At 44.7% G+C, this 22,984-nt stretch overlaps 1 non-coding gene across 1 annotated transcript; it reads right to left on the bottom strand.

Moving 5' to 3' along the window:
* Positions 1-21,981: 21,981 nt before the first annotated feature.
* On the bottom strand, positions 21,982-22,100 carry LOC145391545 (5S ribosomal RNA). Its single transcript, XR_013895864.1, has one exon. It is a non-coding gene; the product is annotated as a 5S ribosomal RNA (ribosomal RNA).
* Between the last annotated feature and the right edge of the window lie 884 nt (positions 22,101-22,984).

Below are 22,984 nucleotides of genomic sequence, written 5' to 3'. Positions count from 1 at the left end.
GGCCATGTCCTAACCTGGGAGGGCCATGGTGGGGCCAATTACTAATCTGGGGGGGAGGGGGGAAATTGCCAATCAGTCTTTACACATTAACATAAATGTCAAAAGTGGAGAGTACGGAGGGGGCCAAGGGTCTGGTTTGGGGGGTCCCTAGCCCCCCTCCCAGGCTCTGCCACTTCGTCAAACGAGGGTAAATACTTGCTAATATTTATGCTCACGTTCTTTTACCAGCGTCTCAGGTGGCGGCCACAGCACCTCTACAGAGAACATCAGTCATCACCTGTACCCAAATACCCGACACTTGATCCTAAGGCTGGGTTGTACACAGCTTCCCTAATAAGGTATGTTTGGTAGCATTGTATTTATACATGCATACATACATACATACATACATACATACAGTACACACCTACTCGTCCATATAATATATACATACATACGTACTACAGCGTACAGTAGTGTCTATACATATAAACTCAGCATTTCATGTAGATGGATGTGGAGGGACATTGATACACAGGAAGTAAGAGTGGATAGAAAGTCGTGCTTGTGGGCATCAAATGTTGGTAGATTTGGATAGACAGCCATGCCTATGCATACACCCATCTTCAACCCACCCAACACCTACCCACCCAACACCTGCCATCACCTTCCCACGATCTTCATCTATCCACCCATCACCTACCATCATCGTCCAACCCATCTTTACCTACCCACCCAACATCTACCCACCCATCACCTACCCACCCATCTTCATCTACACATAGCCACTCACATTCATCTTCACCAAGTCATATCCATCCACCAGCGGAGTAGCCAGGTCTTGATAAATGGAGGGGTAGAGGGCGAAGGTGTAGCCAGACCCACATGTCGGGGGGGAGGGGAGGGGAATAGCTATAGAATACCCACATTATAAATGAAGCGAAGTTTCAGTGGTTGGCCAATGGGGGGGCGGAAAGGGTCTGACTAGGGGGTTGAGTACCCTCCATATCTACGCCAATGCCGTCCACGTCCACCCACACCTACCTAGATCCACGCATACCCATATCCATCCATCCACACCCACATACTTCTACCCGCTCCCACATACATCCATTTACACTCACCTAGTCACATACACACGCACCTACATTCACCTATGCCCACATACTGTACATCCATTCATACCCACATACATCCACCAACAACCACATACATCCACCCAACACCACAGCCACTCGGATTCAGCAAAGCCTACCTACACCCATTCACAGTTACCTACACTGACCTTCTCATACCAGCACCCACCTGAATTCATTCACAATTTTTTTTTTTTTTATGCGAGGATCAAGGAACCAAAGGCCATGAGCCCGCAGTAACAGTTCCCTCCAAGAGAAAAACATAATACAATAGAGAGCCAAATTCAAGATCCGATGATTTTGAGATGCCTGGACACACTGCGTTTGAAAGACTGGAGATCATAGGCAGCACGAAATACAGACAGAGGGAGACAGTTCCACAGCTGACCTGTTGCATAAATGAAAGACTGGGAGTAACGGTTAACTCTTGCATTAGAGAGTTAGACAGAAAAGGGATGAGAGTTTGCTGCCAGACGGGTGCTACGCGCCCGTCGTAGAGGTAGAGGAATGCAAGCAGACAGTTCAGAGGAGCAGTGACCATTAAAGTAGCAATAGAAAAGAGATAAAGATGCAACAGTGCGGCGAAGAAACAGAGGTTGAAGGGAGTCAGTAAGAGGAGGAGAGTTAATGAGACGAAAAGCCTTTGACTCCATCCTATTGAGAAGAGCTGTATGTGGGGAGCCTCCCCACACATGAGAGGTGTACTCCACACAGGGGCGGATAAAACCCCTGTATAGAGTCAACAATTAACTTCATCCATTCACTGTATAACCACACCGGCCAAACTACATCCACCTACACCCACCCACTCTTACCTACACCACCCAACACCCGCTTAAAAACCCCTACACCTACCCACACCCACGTAGGCCTACACCTACCCACACCCACCTCTTCCCTCGCACCTCTTAACGATATATTTCTCATATTTCAGCTTAGTGTTCTTTTCTATGACAATATTGTTTTGATACCGAAATTATTTGTATCAGTATAATAAAAGTAGATACTGAAGGGTTAAATGCAGAATAAATGATAATAGAAAAGGTATAACAATAATACAGTCCAGCGTCTGCGTTGCCATGGAGACCGTTTGTTTCCCCGCTTACAGGACCGACCTCCCGCCCACCCTTTCGTCTCGGTGGCCGACATAAAAATGACGATATTTCCACTCTTTTATCGTTTAGGTTTGTTTCTTTGGTACAGACGGGTGGCTGTACCGATATTACAATACCGACAATACTTATTTATTGTCTGTAGAGTTGAATAACGTTACTTAAAGCTAAAATGATGTGCTTACAAATATTACCAACTGTAAAAGTACCCTTGATCTCTGATTTGGGTTCGAGATTAAACCGATATATTAAAGACAGCTAGTTTCTCTTACATATTTCGTCCATGCTGTCTTAGCGGTCATAATCTAAAACCATTCTATGAGATATTCTTGTTTCTCGGTTGATTCAATTTATGACATACAATTTCCTGGGACACCCTGTGATCTGGTAACTGTGTGGTGTGATGCGAGGGGGTGAGGGTTGTAGGGCCGTATTCGTAAGTGATGTTAACCATTTCTTATGATAAATATTCATCTATAAAAGTGAATCGGTATCAGAAATCGGTCTGTATGGACGTATTTCCAGCTAAAGATTCACCCTGGGTTAGTTGTCAAGTGTTTGGGCGACATACTAGTGAAAACAAAAGGCTTTTGTACACTGGTAAAGGTCGAGAAATTTTATAAATATTACGTCATATTTTGTTGGAACTTAATCAGTCAGGTCAGCTAATGTGGTCCTAATGTACACCTGATGTCTGGTTGAACTGGATTACATAACTGCACACAAATTACTATGTTTTTTAGTCACATCAGTTGATAATAATATTACAAAATGGATGAACGGCGCTATGATAAAATTATTTTAATTCTGACGTCATTTTCAGGGAGTTGTTGGTAAGTGTGTCAGATTGTGATACTAAGAAGAGGAACCCTTGCAAGTAAAAAAATTCGCTGAAGGACTTTCTGTGGCAGTCTCTGGTATCATTATTAGGTAATTTTAGAGGCTGGTATTCCGCCTGAAGGTGGTACAGAATGGGCTCTTTGCGTATACAAGGAATAGGACAAAATTATCTCTTAAAGGAAAATAATCGCAAAGATTTCACTCTGGTAATTTCTGTGTGCGTGTGTCTCCCTGACCCGAAATGGATGCCGAGGATTTTCAATTCTTCTGTCATAATTTCAGCAGGAAAATCCAGAACTGTGGCAGTTTTTTTGCGCTGCTTGAGGTATTTATCGCTGATAATATATGGCATTTAACCCTCCTGATGTGCTGTTGTGGCTGTGTCAATGAAAATAAAGTCATATAGGAGTGAAATTGAAACACGGAGGTTATCTGACCTCGTCGAGTTGAAGCAATGAAACAGCTCAACCAATGGCGTTTTCGCTTTCGTCCGAAACCTCGAGGTCTCACAGCACAACACAGTTGCCAGATCTCAGTGTGCTGGGCATTTACGAATTTATATAATTATTGCAACATGAGCGATTATAAAATTAAGGGCAGTGGCATAAGTATTTGCGTTGTTACAAATATTTTATCTCCGTGAACCCTAAGATAGCCATAAACAAGAAATCTTTTTTTTTTTCTATGATTTACTATCGAAACAGGAAGCTCATAGTCTTAATTTACTTGGTAACTCTGTGCAGCCCTTTATTTTGGCTTTAATACTCTTTATTGGCTACAAAGGCAAAATATAGGTGATGCAAGTACAGGTATTGTAATATCCATACACCCATCCGCCTGTACCAAAGAAACACTCCAGAAAGATAAAATAATGGAAATATCGTCATTTTTATGTTGGCCACCGAGGAGAGAGGATGACAGGGACGTCTCTGCTGTTGGTCTCCATGGCAACGCACGCTAAGTCACACGCAAAAGCACACGCAGTTTTGGTTTAAGTGAGTGTCGCTGGATGTAAGTCGGTGTAGGTGGGTATTGGTGGGTGAAGTGTGGTGTGGTTGGGCATAGGTGGATGTGACTGGGTGTGGGTAGGTGTTGGGGGACGTGGAGGTGTTTGTGGGTAGATGTGGGTATGGGCGGGCGTAAAAAAACAGTCCAGAATGATAAAATAATTGAAATATCGTCAATTTTATGTCGGCCATCGAGGAGAGATGACAGGGAAGTGGCTCCTGTTGCCGGGAAAACGAATGGTTTCCATGGCAACACAGACTCAACTCGCACATCAAAAATATTTGCTGTTTTAGGAGTGTTTGGGTATGGGTAGGTGTAGATGGGAGTTGATGGGTGTACGTCGGTGTGGGTGGGGGTATATGGATGTGAGTGGGTGTAAGTGTGCTGGGATGGGCGTTGATGAGTGTAGGTGTGTGTTTAGGTGTGTGCGTGGTTGTAGGTGGGCGTGGATGAATATAGGTCGGTGTGGACGAGTGTAAGTAGGTGTAAATGGTCGTGGCTGGGTGTAGTTGGGCGTGGATGCGTGCAGCGGTTGTAGATTGATTAAGGTAGGTGTAGGTGTGCGTGGATTGGCGTGGTTGGGTGTGGGGTGCATAGGTGTTAGGGTTTGTGTTGGTAGTAACTGGTGTGAATGGCTGGGTGTAGGTGTGAATGGCTGGTTGTAGGTGAGTATGGGTGGTTGAAGTTGGGTGTTTGTGAGTGTAGGTGTGTTTATAAGTGAGGAGTGGATGTGAGGAGAAGGAGAGGGAATCCAAGGGTAAGGTGCATAGTGAGAGACTGACTAGGAGTGTGGTGACATGATGTGGTTGGGGAGGAAGACACGAAGAACGAAAACGACTTGGACAGATAAGATGAGCGATAATAATTCAAGAGAAGGAGGAGGTGTGCAGTGGGAAGAGGGGTCGTTGCTGAGTAGGGATAAAATCTTTTAGAAACCGTTTACCCAGGGCCACTGCTGATAGTATGCAGCGTCTGACTAGTGGCGTAGAAGGCTTTCACAAAAGGGGTGGGGCCAAATCTTAATCTGGGGGGTCCAGGGTGTGGCCATGTCCTAATCTTGGGGGTCCAGGGTGTGGCCATGTCCTAATTTGGGGGGACCAGGGTGGGGCCATGTCCTAATCTGGGGAGGGGGGGCAATTTTGGCCCATGTCCTAACCTGGGAGGGCCATGGTGGGGCCAAATGCTAATCTGGGGGGGAGGGGGGAAATAAAATCATTCTTTACACATTAACATAAATGTCAAAAGTGGAGAGTAGGGAGGGGACGAAGGGTCTGGTTTGGGGGGTCCCCGGCCCCCCTCCAAGGCTCTGCCACTTCGTCAGACGAGGGTAAATACTTGCTAATATTTATGCTCACGTTCTTTTACCAGCGTCTCAGGTGGCGGCCACAGCACCTCTACAGAGAACATCAGTCATCATCTGTACCCAAATACCAGACACTGGATCCTAAGGCTGGGTTGTATATATCTTCGTTAATAAGGTATGTTTGGTAGCATTGTTTTTATACATGCATACATACATACATACATACAGTACACACCTACTCGTCCATATAATACATACATACATACGTACTACAGCGTACAGTAGTGTCTATACATATAAACTCAGCATTTCATATAGACGTATGTGGAAGGACATTGATACACAGGAAGTAAGACTGGATAGAAAGTCGTGCTTGTGGGCATTAAATGTTGGTAGATTTGGATAGACAGCCATGCCTATGCATACACCCATCTTCAACCCACCCAACACCTACCCACCCAACACCTGCCATCACATTCCCACGATCTTCATCTGTCCACCCATCACCTACCATCATCGTCCAACCCATCTTTACCTACCCACCCAACACCTACCCACCCATCACCTACCCACCCATCTTCATCTACACATAGCCACTCACATTCATCTTCAAGTCACATCCATCCACCAGCGGCGTAGCCAGGTCTTGATAAATGGAGGGGTATAGGGCGAAGGTGTAGCCAGACCCACATGTCGTAGGGGAGGGGAGGGGAATAGCTATAGAATACGCACATTATAAATGAAGCGAAGTTTCAGTGGTTGGCCAATGGGGGGACGGCAAGGGTCTGACTAGGGGGTTGGGTACCCTCCATATCTACGCCACTGTCGTCCACATCCACCCACATCTACCTAGATCCACGCACACCCATATCCATCCATCCACACCTACATACTTCTACCCGCTCCCACATACATCCATTTACACTCACCTACTCACATACACACGCACCTTCCTTCACCTATGCCCACATACTGTACATCCATTCATACCCACATACATCCACCAACAACCACATACATCCACCCAACACCACAGCCACTCGGATTCAGCAAAGCCTACCTACACCCACTCACAGTTACCTACACTGACCTCCTCATACCAGCACCCACCTGACTTCATTCACAATTAACTTCAACCATTCACTGTATAACCACACCGGCCAAATTAAATCCACCTGCACCCACCCACTCTTACCTACACCACCCAACACCCACTTAAAAACCCCTACACCTACCCACACCCACGTAGGCCTACACCCACTTATACCCACCCTCTTCCCTCGCATCTCTTAACGATATATTTCTCATATTTCAGCTTAGTGTTCTTTTCTATGACAATATTGTTTTGATACCGAAATTATTTGTATCAGTATAATAAAAGTAGATACTGAAGGGTTAAATGCAGAATAAATGACAATAGAAAAGGTATAACAATAATACAGTCCAGCGTCTGCGTTGCCATGGAGACCATTTGTTTCCCCGCTTACAGGACCGACCTCCCGGCCACCCTTTCGTGTCGGTGGCCGACATAAAAATGGCGATATTTCCACTATTTTATCGTTTAGGTTTGTTTCTTTGGTGCAGACGGATGGCTGTACCGATATTACAATACCGACAATACTTATTTATTGTCTGTAGAGTTGAATAACGTTATTTAAAGCTAAAATGATGTGCTTACAAATATTACTAACTGTAAATGTACCCTTGATCTCTGATTTGGGTTCGAGATTAAACCGATATATTAAAGACAGCTAGTTTCTCTTACATATTTCGTCCATGCTGTCTTAGCGGTCATAATCTAAAACCATTCTATGAGATATTCTTGTTTCTCGGTTGATTGAATTTATGACTTGCAATTTCCTGGGACACCCTGTGATCTGGTAACTGTGTGGTGTGATGCGAGGGGGTGAGGGTTGTAGGGCCGTATTCGTAAATGATGTTAACCATTTCTTATGATAATTATTCATCTATAAAAGTGAATCGGTATCAGAAATCGGTCTGTATGGAAGTATTTCCAGCTAAAGATTCACCCTGGGTTGGTTGTCAAGTGTTTGGGGGATATACGAGTGAAAACAAAAGGCTTCTGTACACAGGTAAAGGTCGAGAAATTTTATAAATATTACGTCATATTTTGTTGGAACTTAATCAGTCAGGTCAGCTAATGTGGTCCTAATGTACACCTGATGTCTGGTTGAACTGGATTACATAACTGCACACAAATTACTATGTTTTTTAGTCACATCAGTTGATAATAATATTACAAAATGGATGAACGGCGCTATGATAAAATTATTTTAATTCTGACGTCATTTTCAGGGAGTTGTTGGTAAGTGTGTCAGATTGTGATACTAAGAAGAGGAACTCTTGCAAGAAAAAAAAATCGCTGAAGGACTTTCTGTGACTGTCTCTGGTATCATTATTAGGTAATTTTAGAGGCTGGTATTCCGCTGAAGGTGGTACAGAATGGGCTCTTTGCGTATACAAGGAATAGGACAAAATTATCTCTTAAAGGAAAATAATCGCAAACATATCACTCTGGTAATTTCTGTGTGCGTGTGTCTCCCTGACCCGAAATGGATGCCGAGGATTTTCAATTCTTCTGTCATAATTTCAGCAGGAAAATCCAGAACTGTGGCAGTTTTTTTGCGCTGCTTGAGGTATTTATCGCTGATATTATATGGTATTTAACCCTCCTGATGTGCTGTTGTGGTTGTGTCATTGAAAATAAAGTCATATAGGAGTGAAATTGAAACACGGAGGTTATCTGACCTCGTCGAGTTGAAGCAATGAAACAGCTCAACCAATGGCGTTTTCGCTTTCGTCCGAAACCTCGAGGTCTCACAACACTACACAGTTGCCAGATCTCAGTGTGCTGGGCATTTACGAATTTATATAATTATTGCAACATGAGCGATTATAAAATTAAGGGCAGTGGCATAAGTATTTGCGTTGTTACAATATTTTATCTCCGTGAACCCTAAGATAGCCATAAACAAGAAACTTTTTTTTTTTTCTATGATTTACTATCGAAGCAGGAAGCTCATAGTCTTAATTTACTTGGTAACTCTGTGCAGCCCTTTATTTTGGCTTAAATATTCTTTATTGGCTACAAAGGCAAAATATAGGTGATGCAAGTATTGTAATATCCATACACCCATCCGTCTGTACCAAAGAAACACTCCAGAAAGATAAAATAATGGAAATATCGTCATTTTTATGTTGGCCACCGAGAAGAGAGGATGACAGGGACGTCTCTGCTGTTGGTCTCCATGGCAACGCACACTAAGTCACACGCAAAAGCACACGCAGTTTTGGTTTAAGTGAGTGTCTCTGGATGTAAGTTGGTGTAGGTGGGTATTGGTGGGTGAAGTGTGGTGTGGTTGGGCATAGGTGGATGTGACTGGGTGTGGGTAGGTGTTGGGGGACGTGGAGGTGTTTGTGGGTAGATGTGGGTATGGGCGGGCGTAAGTGGATGTGGGTGGGTGTTGCCAGGTGTGGGTAGGTGTATTTGGCCGAGGTTGGGTGGAAGTGGGCATGAATCGATGTAGGTGATTATAGAGGGGTGTCAGTAGGTTTGAGGATTTGCATGTGGATCTGGATGGGTGTAGGTGAATGCGGGTAGGTTTAAATAGGTTTAAATGGATTTATGAGGGTGGGGTGGTTGGGAAGAAAAGGAGATACCAAATGCAAAATGGAACGTGGGAGATTAACTGTGAGTGTACGAAAGGGAGGTGATGAGGGAGAAAGAGAGGATGACAGAACGAAATGGGAGGTTCAGGTGCTGGAATATGTAAGGGAGCTTGAAGGTGTGTCCCGGGAAGAGGGATTGTTACTGTGTAAGGATATAAACTCCTGAAGGTCAATTTTTCGAGACTGGATGCAGCGTCATCAAACACCAAGAGCTTGTAAAACTCTACGCTCAAAACCCTCCACATTTCACTGCCTGACGCTGAAGGGGGCTACCAAAATAACCTCCTCAGAGGAATCTAGACCAAACTCAAAATGTCAGCTGTTGGACCCGAAATGGTTGATTGCGCAAAGTTACGTTATTTAAAAATTTCAGTGTTCGGAGTTATATTGCTACTTATATACTGAACTTAAATTATTCTTGAATAATAGAGTTAATGTTGGTGCGTATGTAAGTGGGTATGGAAAGACAGTCTTGCCTATGTAAATGGGTGTGGATAGACAGTCGTGCCTTTGTGAGTCGGTGTAGATAGACAGTCTCGTGTTTAAGTATTCATGTAGGAGCGGAATCAGTCATACACAGTCATACACATCTACATCCATCCACAACCACTTATTCCCACTTACACCCACCTGCAATTACCCATAACCACCCACACGCACCTACCCACTTCCACCCATCTACATCTACCCACACCCATGTAAACCCACCTACACCCACATCCACCCATCTACTGTACATCCACCCATACCCATGTAAACTCACCTACACCCACTTCCTTCCATCTACTTTCACCCACACCTATGTAAACCCACCCATACCCACTAACACCCACTTCTACCCATCTACATCCACCCACACACGTGCAAACCCACCTACACCCACTAGTGCCCACTTACACCTATCTACATGCACCCATACCCGTTTAAACCCATCTACATTCACGAGCACCCACTTCCACCCATCTGCATCTACCCACATCCATCCACACCTACCCACATCCGTCCACACCTACCCACACCCATCCATACTTTCTCGCACCCTTCTACACCCATCCACACCTACTCACACCCATCCATATCTGCCCACACCCCTCTACATCCATCCACACCTACCCACACCTTCCATTAATAGCTACACCCTTCGACACCTACCCACACCTTTCCACATGCATCCAAACCTACCCACAACCTTCCACACCTACACACACCCATCCACATCTACCCACAACCTTGTACACCTATCCACACTTTTCCAAACCTATTCACACACTCTCAGACCTACTCACACCATTCCACACCTATCCACACTCATCCACACCTACCCATACCCTTCCACACCTACCTTCATCCATCTACACCTACCCTCACCCATCCATACCTACCCACACCCTTCCAAACCTACCCTAACCCATCTACACCTACCCACACCCATGCAAACCCGCCCACACCAATCCACACCTACCCACACCCTTCCACACCAGTCCACACCAACCACACCCTTCCACATCTATCCACACCAATCCACATCTACCCTCGCCCATCCACACCTACCCCCACCCAACCACAACTGCCCACATCCCTCTAGATCTACCCACACCCATCCACACTTACCAATCCCCTTCCACACCTACCCATCTCGTTCCACACCTACCCATCCCGTTCCACACTTACCCTCACCCAACCACATCTACCCAAACCATTCCACACCTACCCACACCCATCCACACTACCTTCACCCATCTACACCTACCCACACCATTCCACACCTACCCACACCCATCCACACCAACCCACACCCTGCTACCCTACACCGTCCCATAACCTTCGACACCTAGTCACATCCATCCACACCTGCCCACACCCTTTCATACCCACCTACACCCATCGACTCATAACCACATCTTCCACACCTGCCCACACCCTTCCATACCCATCCACACACATGCTCACCTACCCACATCCATCCCCAATTACCCACACCTTTCCATACCTACCCACAACCTTCCACTTCTACCCCCACCCATCCACACCTGTCCACACCCCTCCACATCTACCAACACCTATCCACACCTACCCATCCCTTTCCAAACCTATCCACACCCATCCAAGCCTACCCACACCCATCCATCCTTACCCACACCCTTCCACACCACACACCCATCCACACCTACCCACACCTATCCGCACCTAACCACAATTTTCTACACGTACCCACACTTCCATGCCCACCCACACCCATGCACACGTACCCACATCCTTCCACATCTACCCACACCCTTCCACACCACACACCCATCCACACATACCTACACCCATCCATACCTACCCACACTATCTACACCTGACCACAATCTTCTATATGTACCCATACTCTTCCATACCCACTCACACCCTTGCACACGTACCCACATCCTTGCACACCTACCCACATCCTTCCACACTTACCTTTCCACAACATTCCACACATCCCTACATCCCTCCACATCTACCCACACCCATCCACACCTACCGACACCCTTCCACACCTACACATACCCATCCACATCCTTCCACATCTATTCACATCCTCTCACACCTATCCACACTCATCCATACCTAACCCACACCCATCCACACCTACCCCCAAACTTCCACATCTACACACACCCATCCACACCTAACCACAATCTTCCACAAGTTCCTATGCCGTTCCATACCCACCCACACCCATCCAATCTTGCCTACACACCTCCAGACCTACCTACACCCATGCACAGTTAATCACAGTCTTCCCCATGTACCCACACCCTTCCATAACCACCCACACTCATCCATACTTACACACACCCTCCCCTACCTATCCACAACCTTCCACACGTACCCACACCCTTTCATACCTACCCTCACCTATCTACGCCTACCTAGACCCATCCACACCTGTCCACACCTTTCCACACCTACCTCCTTGCATCCAAACCTGCCCACACTCCTCCACATCTACCCACACCCATCCACACCTACCCATCCCCTTGCACACCTACCCACATCTATCCATACCTACCCACACCCTTGCACACTTATCCACAATCTTCCACACATACACACACTATTCCATACCTGGCCACACCTATGCCCACCTACCCACACCCTTGTACACCTACAAACACCTACCCACACCTATCCACACCCACCCACACCTGTCCACACCCTTCCACACCTATACATACCCATCCACATCCTTCCACATCTATTCACATCCTCTCACACCTATCCATACCCATCCATACCTAACCCACGCCCATCCACACCTACCCCCACACTTCCACATCTACACACACCACTCCACACCTGCCCACACCCATCCACACATAACCACAATCTTCCACAAGTACCCACGCCCTTCCATACCCACCCACACCCATCCATACCTGCCCACACACCTCCAGATCTACTCACACCCATGCACAGTACATCACAGTCTTCCATACTAACTCACACCCTTCCATGCCCACCCACACCCATGCATACTTATCCACACCCTTCTACACCTATCCACCTACTCACACCTTTACATACCTATCCTCACCCATCCACACCTACCTAAACCCATCCACATCTGCCCATACCTTTCCACACCTACCCATCACCTTTCTCACCTACCCACACCCAGCCATACCTACCCACATCCTTGCACACCTATGCACACCCATCAACACATATCCAAATCTTCCACACATACCCACACCCTCCCATAGCCACCAACACCCATGCACACCTACCCACACCCTTGTACACACACACACACACACACACACACACACACACTTCCACACCTATTCACACCCATACCTACCTACCCAAACTCTTCCACACCTACCGACACCCATCCACATCTACCCACATCCATCCACGCCTACCCACACCTTCCATACCCACCTACACCCATCCATACCTACCTATACTCACTCATACCTACCCACATCCATTTAAACCTACCTACACCCTTCCATATCCAACCACACTCATCCACATCTACCAACACCCATCCACACCTGCCCATACCCTTCCACACCCACCCATACCCATCCAAACCATCCACACCCTTCCATACCTACCCACACCCATCCCCACCTACCCACAAGCTTCCACACGCACCCACACCCTTCTATACCCACCCACATTCATCCCCATCTACCCACAAGCTTCCACACGCACCCACACGCTTCTATACCCACCCACATCCATCCAAACCTACCCACACCCTCCACATTTACCCACACCCTTCCACACCTGCTCAGACCCGTCCACACCTACCTACACCCTTTTATACCTACCCTTACCCATCCATACCCACCCACACCCATCCAAACCTACTCGTCCCCTTCCACACTTACCCACACCTATCCACACCCTTCCAAATCTATCCACACCCTTCCATACCTATTCTTACCCTTCCATAGCTACCCATACCTTTCCTCACCTGCCCACACCCATCCACAGGTGCACCATCCTACACTCTACTATACCCATCCCCCATTTACCTATTTACATACACTCACAGCAATTTATTCCCCCATTTGTTCCTTCGACAATATTTTTCGTGGTGTCTCGGCGAGTGTCCAATAGCAAATCATAATCCCCGTCCTGTATGGCGTAATTTAGTTCGTATTTCGATAATAGATGGCTCTGTTGCAGGTTTCACCAAGAGAACGGGAAGTTTCTGGCGGGAACGTGACGTCAGCCAGGCGGGAACGTGACGTCAGTCCCACGTCGACCAATCAGCGATCACTCAAGCTCGATCAGGGAAGCGGCCTTATGTTGTGCTGTTCCTGTACCCCCCCACGGAGCTTTATAACTATGCTTAAGACGAATCAAGCATACATAAAGGATCTTATCTTGCTCGTGCAGTTTTTGCCTCCAGATCAAGTAAATAAAAATGATAGGTTCTGTATTTTATTTTCCACATTACAAACTGTTTCATATACGTTACCCAGTGTATTTAAAGTTAAAATAAACATAAAAACCAACGATTTTATAACCATTATAAACTTAAGAATGTTTATAAATACGCCTGTCTGAGGCCCATTTTTCAATGAACTTGATAATACTATTTTCTTACATCGTTTTACTTCGTATCAAATGCATTAGGGGCAGAGCATGGTTCATGACTTACACACTAGGTGGCGCTGCATGTCTCCTAAAACCACTGTTAGCTCAGCATTTTGGGGGGGACTTGAACAGGATCTCATAAGACCCCGTTGCCGAGTTGTGGAGCATGGTTCATGACTTTAACAATAGATGGCTCTGTGTTGGCGGGAACTAGCCTGGATCAGGGAAGGGATCTTATGTTTTCCTATTGACGAAAAACTTAGCTCGGTCGCAAATGTTTGATGCCCTCCCCCCTTCCCCCCGTACATACGGCAGACAGCCCTGTTTTTATTATTTTTGGCGTTTTTATTATAATTTTATGACACTAGAGGATTATTAATAAAACACTAGTTGCTACATTAATTTTATTTCATATACCAAAATAATTGTTACACCCCACCCACACCTATCTACACTTCTTCCTTCCCATGCCTAATGACACTCACACCCACCTACACCCATATACACTCATGTACATCCTCTGCTATACACAAACTTACGTACACCCCACATACACCAATATACACTTATGTACCCCTCGTACACACAAACTCACGTACACCCCTACCACATCCACTCACATACACCCATCTACACTTCCTACGTGATCAGGTTCAAGGAGGTTTCAGCAACAAATTACGATTTGACACACAGCTTAAGTGTAAGGGAATTTATGAATACTTCTGTTACACCTACCCACCACACCCACTTCCTCCCGCACCCACTTACATCCACATGCACCCACCTACTCCTACCCACACATACCTGCATCCACTTCCATCCACCCACACCCACTTCTACCCAAACAACTGCATCCACCCACACATACACCCACATCCACCTACACGTCAGGTAATTAACATATCCAGTTAACATATTTTTTCATGTGATAAAATAATAACACCTGTCTTGTTGAGGAGCCAGAGATGCATTGGTTAGCACATTCAGCTCAAAAACAAAAGACTCAAGTTCGATTCTTAGGCTGGTCAGACTGTTGGATATGATTGGTTCCTTTCTTGTCCTTGTTCACCCATCAGTATAACTGGGGACCTGGTTGGAACAACAACTATTATGAGTTGTTGTCTAAGGGAAAACACTTGGTGAAAATTGATTGATTTAACCCTTTCACTCCCAAGACTTAACTCTGTTTCAGTCTTGCCACCTCAGCATGATTTTATTCAATTAGGGAAATATTTTTTTTGAACTACAAGGAATTAGATATTGTATAAGTGTGTGAGGGTGTGGGAGTGTTCTAGTGGGTGTGGGAGTGTTTGAGTGTGCTTGAGTAGGTGTAGGTGTGCTTGAGTTCGTACGAGTGTGTCTGAGTATGTGTAGGAGTGTTTGAGTGTGTGTGAATGTGTCTGAGTGTGTGTGGGTGTTTGAGAGGATGTTGGAGTGTTTGAATGGGTGTGGGAATGTTTGAGTACGTGTGGGACTGTTTGAGTACGTGTGGGAGTCTTTGAGTGTACTTGTGTGTGTCAGTATATGTTTGAGTAGGTGTGGGTGTCTGGGGGAGTCTGGGAGTGAGTGGGTGTGGGGAAGTTTGAGTGTGGGTGATTGTGGCTGTGTGTTTGAGTAGACGTCAGTGTACGTAGCTGGGTGTGGAATGGTGTGTGTGTGTGTGTGTGTGTGTGTGTGTGTGTGTGTGTGTGTGTGTGTGTGGGTGGGTGGGTGGGTGGGTGTGGGTATAAGTTAGCGTGGGTGTATGTAGGTAGATGTGGGTACGTGTAGGTGAATGTGGAAAGGTGTGGGTGAGTGTACAGTACGTGGGTGTGAGTGGGTTTAGTGGGTGTAGATATGTGTGAGTGGGTGGAGGTGGGTGTAGCTTGGTGTGGGCAGGTATACGTAAATATGGGTACTTACTGTATATGTGGGTGCAGAAGAGGTTGGGTATGTGTAGATGGGTGTAGGTAGGTGTGAGTTGGTGTGGGTGGGTGCAGGAGGATGTGGTGGGTGTAGGTGGGTATAGGTGGATGTGGGAGGATATAGGTGGGTGTAGGTGAATGTAGGAGAGTATGGGTGGATGTAAGTGGGTGTGGGTGGGTGCAGGTGCTTATAAATGGGTGTGGGTGGGTGCAGGTGCTTGTAAGTGGGTGTTGGTGTTTGTAAGTGGGTGATGGTGGTTGCATTTGAGTGCAGGTGACTGTAGGTAGCTGTCAATATATCTGGGTGGGTGTGGAAGGGTGTAGGTGGATCTCAGTGGGTGTGGGTAGGAGTAGGTGGGCATAAGTAGGTGTAGGCCAACCGATCCAGCTCAAAAAGCCTAAGTTGAATAAAATCTTTGTGGCAGCAAAAATAAATAAATAAAAATGTCAGTCTGAAGGTGTTAATGTTATCAGATCCTTTGCTAGAGCAAATGAATGGATACTTATTAGCAAATGAATGGATACTTATTACTTCTGTCTCCTATAACTCACTTTCTGCTGAATAAAATCATGTGCTGTTGGCCAGAACAAAATATTGGATGTGCTATTCAGTAACTACATGATCTCATGGTACTATAGAGAGGTAGTTGGTTTGCTTTCATCTGATGAAATTAGGCCACTCCAACAAGTAAAATACTAAGTCATGGATGTGTGGAACCTGATGAGCAATAGTCATGGGACAGAAATTTGTCTCCTTGGTTATACTGTAAATGATTTTCCCTCTAATTTGACTACATCTTTTCATTAACTGTCCTGAAACAGGGCTAGGAATATTCATCAGTTGCAAATAACTATTCTCTAGTATTAACAGTCTCATGTTCCAAAGACACTATCTATCTATTGTCAGACCCCTTTATCCCGTACGGGGTGGCCACAAACAAATCGCCTCCACATCCCCCTGTCCCCCGCCATTTCACTGCTCTGCTCCCAACTCACACGCCCCTCTCTCATATACCTCTCCACTCCATCCCTCCATCTCATCCTCGGCCTCCCCCTCCTTCTCCCCTCCTCCACCTCACTCACACACACTCTCCTCGTCAGTCTCTCACCCTCCGTCCTCTCCACATGGCCAAACCACCTCAGTGTGTTCCTCCTAACGCTTCCTCTCACATCCACATCCACATCCACACCACAACGCTCTTTTATATCCTCATTTGTCAGCCTGTCTCTCCATGTGACTCCACAGGCTCCTCTTAAAAAACTCATTTCCACTGCTCTCACTCTTGACTTGTGTCCTTCCAACAACGTCCAAGCTTCACTTCCATACGTTAGAGTTGGCATCACAATACTATGTCGTAACTTTTTCACTTCCATGCTCACTTCCCTGTTTCTTATCACTGCTTTCAAAGAACCAGCAACGTTTCTTCCTTGTTGTACCCTTTCAAGCACTTCACCCTCCAAACTTCCATCCTTACTCATCACACTACCCAAGTACTTAAACGTACTCACATTTTCCATTTCCTCACCATCCAACCTCACTGTACATTCACTGATTTCATCCCTCTCAAAGACCATAATTTTACTCTTCCCTACATTCACCTTTAGATTCCATTTCTTACACACTCTCCCAAACTCATCCACCAAGCCTTGCAGCTCCCCTTCGTCTTCACTCAACAACACAGTATCATCTGCAAACAACAGTACAGGGAGTTTCCAAATACTACCCTCTCTCACCATGGCCGCTCCAACATCCACTGCCCTACCTTGTACCTCTATTATTACCCCATCCACGTACAGATTGAACAATCATGGAGACATGACATCCCTGTTTCAACCCAACTTTCAAAGAGAAAAATTCACTTAGTTCACCATCCACACGCACTGCAGCCTTCGCACCATCGTACATACTCTTCACAGCATTCAACAACTTCCCATCTACTCCATTTATTCTTAATACTTTCCACAATCCTTGTCTATCCACCCTGTCATATGCTTTCTCCAAATCCATGAAGGCCGCATACAACTTCTTTCCCTTCTCTAGAAACTTTTCCACTAAAGATCTAAGAATGAATATCTGATTTTCACAACCTCTTCCCTTCCTAAAGCCTCCCTGTTCTTCTCCAAGTAATTCCTCTGTTATTTCCCTAATTCTGTCAATAAGTATCCTACCATACACTTTTCCTATTACACTAAAAAGACAAATGCCCCTATAAATACCACACACTTCTTTTTCCCCTTTTCCTTTGTACGAGGGAATAATTATACCTGACTTTAAAATCCTCCGAGACTCTACCTTCCTCCCAGGCCAATCTGCGCATCTGCCACATCCATTCTATTACTATCTCTCCTCCATACTTCAGCATTTCACCACACATTCCATCAAGTCCTGGGGCTTTCCTCAAATTGACTTTCTTCATTGCTTCCACAACTTCTATCCTACTGATTTCTTCCTGTCTTCTCACCTCCCTCCTTCTCCCAGCCATTCCCCAGCCACTTATACTAGCATTTCTTCCATCCTGTATGTTCAGCAATTCCTTAAAGTGTTCTCTCCTTCTGCTCACTTTTTCTCCCTTCTCCACTAGTAATCAACTATTTTTATCTTTCACTCCACTGCTAACTTCACTGCCATCCTGTCTTACTCTCTTCACCTCATTCCAGAACATTTTCTTACAGTCCCTCCACTTAACACTCAAATTCCTTCCAAATTCCTCATCCTCTGTCTTACTAATCTTTTCACCTCTCTCTTCCTTTCTACATATAACTCTCTCTTTCTTCCATCTTTTACTCACAACAATACACACTCCTTCTTTTGCCCTCTCATTCTCACCTACTCCTGCACATATACCCCATCCATACTCCCAAAGACACACAGCTAAATAAAATCATCTGGTGTTAGCTGGCATGAATTATGAAAGGGTTAATGGTGACAGTATTAACATTCTCAGGTTCCTATACCTACTCTCAGCTGAATATAATCACCTGGTACTCACAGGAAATAAAATACGAGTTCTCAATCATGTTAACCCCTTCAGTCTGAGGATGTCTTTTATGCTGTTCATGCTACCGTCTGGCAATTCTACTCAGCTTTGGGGAGACTTGTGGAACTGAAGAGGTCAGATACAGAATTCATTAATATATTCACTACAAGATCAATACTGGAGTGACACCTTCATGTGGTGGGACTGATAGAGCCAGGCTGCTCAATTACCTGGTTATACAAATGACCCTCAGCTCCTTCCCTATCTGCTGAAAAAAGGATGGTGGTCTGCAGAAGGACAGTTTCAGTCACACAGTCCACTTGGTTCATGTTTAGTTGAGCCTGGGTTTGCAGTTACAACTACTACTGCTGATGCTACAAGGTATCTCCCCATAGCCAAATAAAATACCTGGAGCTACCCTTGCAAAAGCAAACCAAAAACAAACATGTCACCTGATTCAAGGGGTTACAATTATTCTACATGATTATTCATGGGCAATTCCTTCTCCTACATGCATACAGAGCAAAGAGGCTAAATAAAAGTAATTCTTAATACTAAAACCTTTATTTAGTTCAAGATTTTCTTTGTTACATTACTGCAAATTTTATTTAATACTCTCGGGCTGGATCCTCTCTCAGACGAGTATGTCTGTCTAGCAAGAACTGGAATAGATCAGGCTAACAGACTTATCCTGACAATATGAATGTTAACAGATGCTTAACACTCTCATCATTCTTAGACTCACTTTTTAGCTGAATATGATCATCTGGCATTAGTTGGAAGAGAATATCAACGCTGACCCAGCCATGAAGGGATTACGTGTAAAAGTATTAACATTTGGGCTCTAGTGACTCACTCTTGGCTGAATACTGTATAATAACTCATCCATCACTGGACAGAATAAAATATGACATAACTATGGCACAAGTACTAATATTCTCAGCCTCTTTTACTCACTCTCAGGAACATAAACATCTTGCAATAGCTGGAATAAAATACCTGTACTGCCAAAGAGACGATACAGCCACAAGAAGGTTAAATACATACAAGATGAGAAATGATGACTTTGAAAAGAATGGACCTCTAAAAAATTCTGAGTATCTATGTTTTTAACCCCATATTATTGGTAGGTGCTGGTGACCATCATCCACTCACCTGATGTAGTGCTGCCTATTTTTTCATTAGGTGACCACACTGACAGACAAGCCTAGTGTTTTCTTGTAACCCAGTAAACTATTTACAATGCTGCGTCATAACCATATAACCAAATAATGACACGGACCGTGCTATGGTGCCCATGTTAATTGGGTGGAAAGACGCAAATGTGGCACCCATCTATGAACCAAACCTGCACACTATTCCTCACATCTCGCCGAGGTGAGGCATTGACCACTGGAAGGGAACATCTGTTCACCACATGGAACAGCCCTATTGAGGCAATTGCTTGCCTGTGGGAAATGGGTCTGCTCAGTCAGATTGACAGGGGTTGCTCTACTATTAATACTACAGTATGGTGACACCTTTTTATAATTATTTGTGCTACCTTCAGATGGGCTTATTTAACTTAAGGGAGATTTTTCAAACTGGATGGGTTATATAAAACCTTCACTAACCATTTGGCTACTAGAGATTACACCTAAGCTGAATGAAGGCTAAGATTGCAATTTGTCATCATACTGAAGAGGTTAACAACTTGACTATGATGTCTTGTTTATTTTATTCTTGTCATCTCAGGATAAATATATTCAGTTTACCAGAGAGTTTTCAATCTGGAGAAGTTGGATAAAGCCTACATTTGTATTTATTGTGTTATCCCCAGATTTCTGTCAGGTGAACAGAGAATTTTCAACATGAAGGAATAAGATTAAGCCTTCAGTAATCACATCATTACTTACCTGACACTAATCCCTCAATCTTTTCAACTCAGTTGACAGCCAATTGTAATCAAAATGGAGGCTGATTTGATAAGTAACCAGAGGCTCATTCCTAACTCATAACTGAGGCTAATCACACTGCAGACACCAATGATTTACTACTCAAGTTGTGGCTGTGACCCAGTTCCATCAGGTAAAACACTCCATTGATCTTTCCTGCAGTGAATGGTGTAATGTGGGGATAGCAAGAATTAAAAACAAAGTGTGTTACTGTACTGAGCAAGTTAATCCCTTCATTTTGATGACTTCATTATATGCATGTTCAGATGATTTTATTGAGCACTTTGAACTGGAAGGGTAAGATACAGACCTCATTAGCCCTTAACTACTGGGTGCTCTCCAACTCTGACTAAAATCATCCGGCAGCAATAAGGATAAAATTAAAATATTATCCTGTTAAACTCTAAGGATGTAGATTTTAAATTCTTGCTGCTTTCAGAGATGTTTAAGTGTAGGAGAAACTTCCTGAGCTGAAGAAGTTGGATCTAGCATTCATTAACCCCTTCACTACGACACATCCTTCCTACTGTAAGAATGATATGTGGCTACAAGCTTGATAACTATAGTTCTTTCAACCTTAACTTGGCCCAAATTTTTTTCCTTTTGCAGTTTCTTTACATTGCTCATTGACATAAAATGACACTGCCTTGACTCTTCATCCATTGCATAACACAGCTCTGTGACTAGCATCAAATTCTATAATTAATCTATTGCTATGGCTCAATATTCAAAATGGAGAGATGGCAATGTTAGGCCAAGTTAATCTTTAAAAAAATGTTATAGCCACACAATTATCACTCTGACAGAAAACTCTCTGTCACAACTACATACAGTCGAGGCCCAGGTTGTCACACTGTTCAAATCACAATACACATTTCAGATTTCATTTTTTCCTAGCAGTTTTCAGTTTTCATTTCATTCATTGCCAGACAGGGTGGCCAAGGGCTTAGAGTTAATTGTTTTACAGGGAGGGGCACTAATCCTCCACCAACCCCACTTGAAGTAGGGATGCCAACAGCATCTGGTGTTCCCAGGCGGTCACCCATCCAAGTACTAACCAGACCCAACGTTGCTTAACTTCGCTGATCGAACGGGAAGCGGTGTACTCAACGTGGCATGGCCGTTACTGTTGGGATATAATCTGCTGATTTGTCACTTGGTTTAATTTTCTGTCCACACAAAATATCAACTGTACTATGGTCTGTCTCATTAAGGGAATCTTAATAAAATAAAACTGCCTGATAGTAGCAAGAAGGGTTAAGCTTGTAGTCATCCCTTGTTTTTTGAAGTTGAAAGTGAACTGACACCTTTGAGTTTCAAAACTCCGCAACCAATAAAAGCCATCTCAACAAGCCCCCACAGCCATAACATAACTATGTGACTGCCTGAAAAACATTCAGTCTTCATAGTGCCCCAGATTATAAACAGACATTAGAACATGCTTGACTGAAGTATAATTTCAGATGATTTAACGATAAAGGCTGTTACATCATCTCTAAATACACCTTAAACTATTGTACTTTGTGATGTACTCACCTGTGAATAATCAAAGCTAGCAAAATCTAAACTGCAAAAAACAGGAGATGACCTCTGTATTCCTACTACAAGAGGGTCACTATGGCAGACAACCAGTTTTTGTTGTATCTCAATCTTCCCCTAGACTATGAGATACAGTACTACCATAGAATTTATATCCAGGTCCCCAATTTTACTGTCATGAGGGTCACTCAGGCAGACAATCAAATTTTACCACGTCTCAAGTTCTCCCCAGCATACAACATCAATCAATCAATCATTTCCTGTGGCACCCTCGGGGATGCATAGGGCCTCGATGAACTCACACCACCACATCCTATCTTGTGCTAACTCCTCAAGATCTCCCCAACACTCATCTCCAGCTTCCCGTCTCATTGTCCTCACCCACGTCTCTTTTGGCCTTCCTCTACCTCTCCTACCAAGTGCCACCCACCCTGGTGTACCTCGTACTATTCCCTGTCTCTTATACACATGTC

Source organism: Coenobita brevimanus, chromosome 18, assembly GCF_032717465.1.
Source record: "Coenobita brevimanus isolate Jiangsu-jjx chromosome 18, ASM3271746v2, whole genome shotgun sequence".
Lineage (NCBI taxonomy): Eukaryota > Metazoa > Arthropoda > Malacostraca > Decapoda > Coenobitidae > Coenobita > Coenobita brevimanus.
This window is presented reverse-complemented; position numbering and strand designations above follow the sequence as displayed.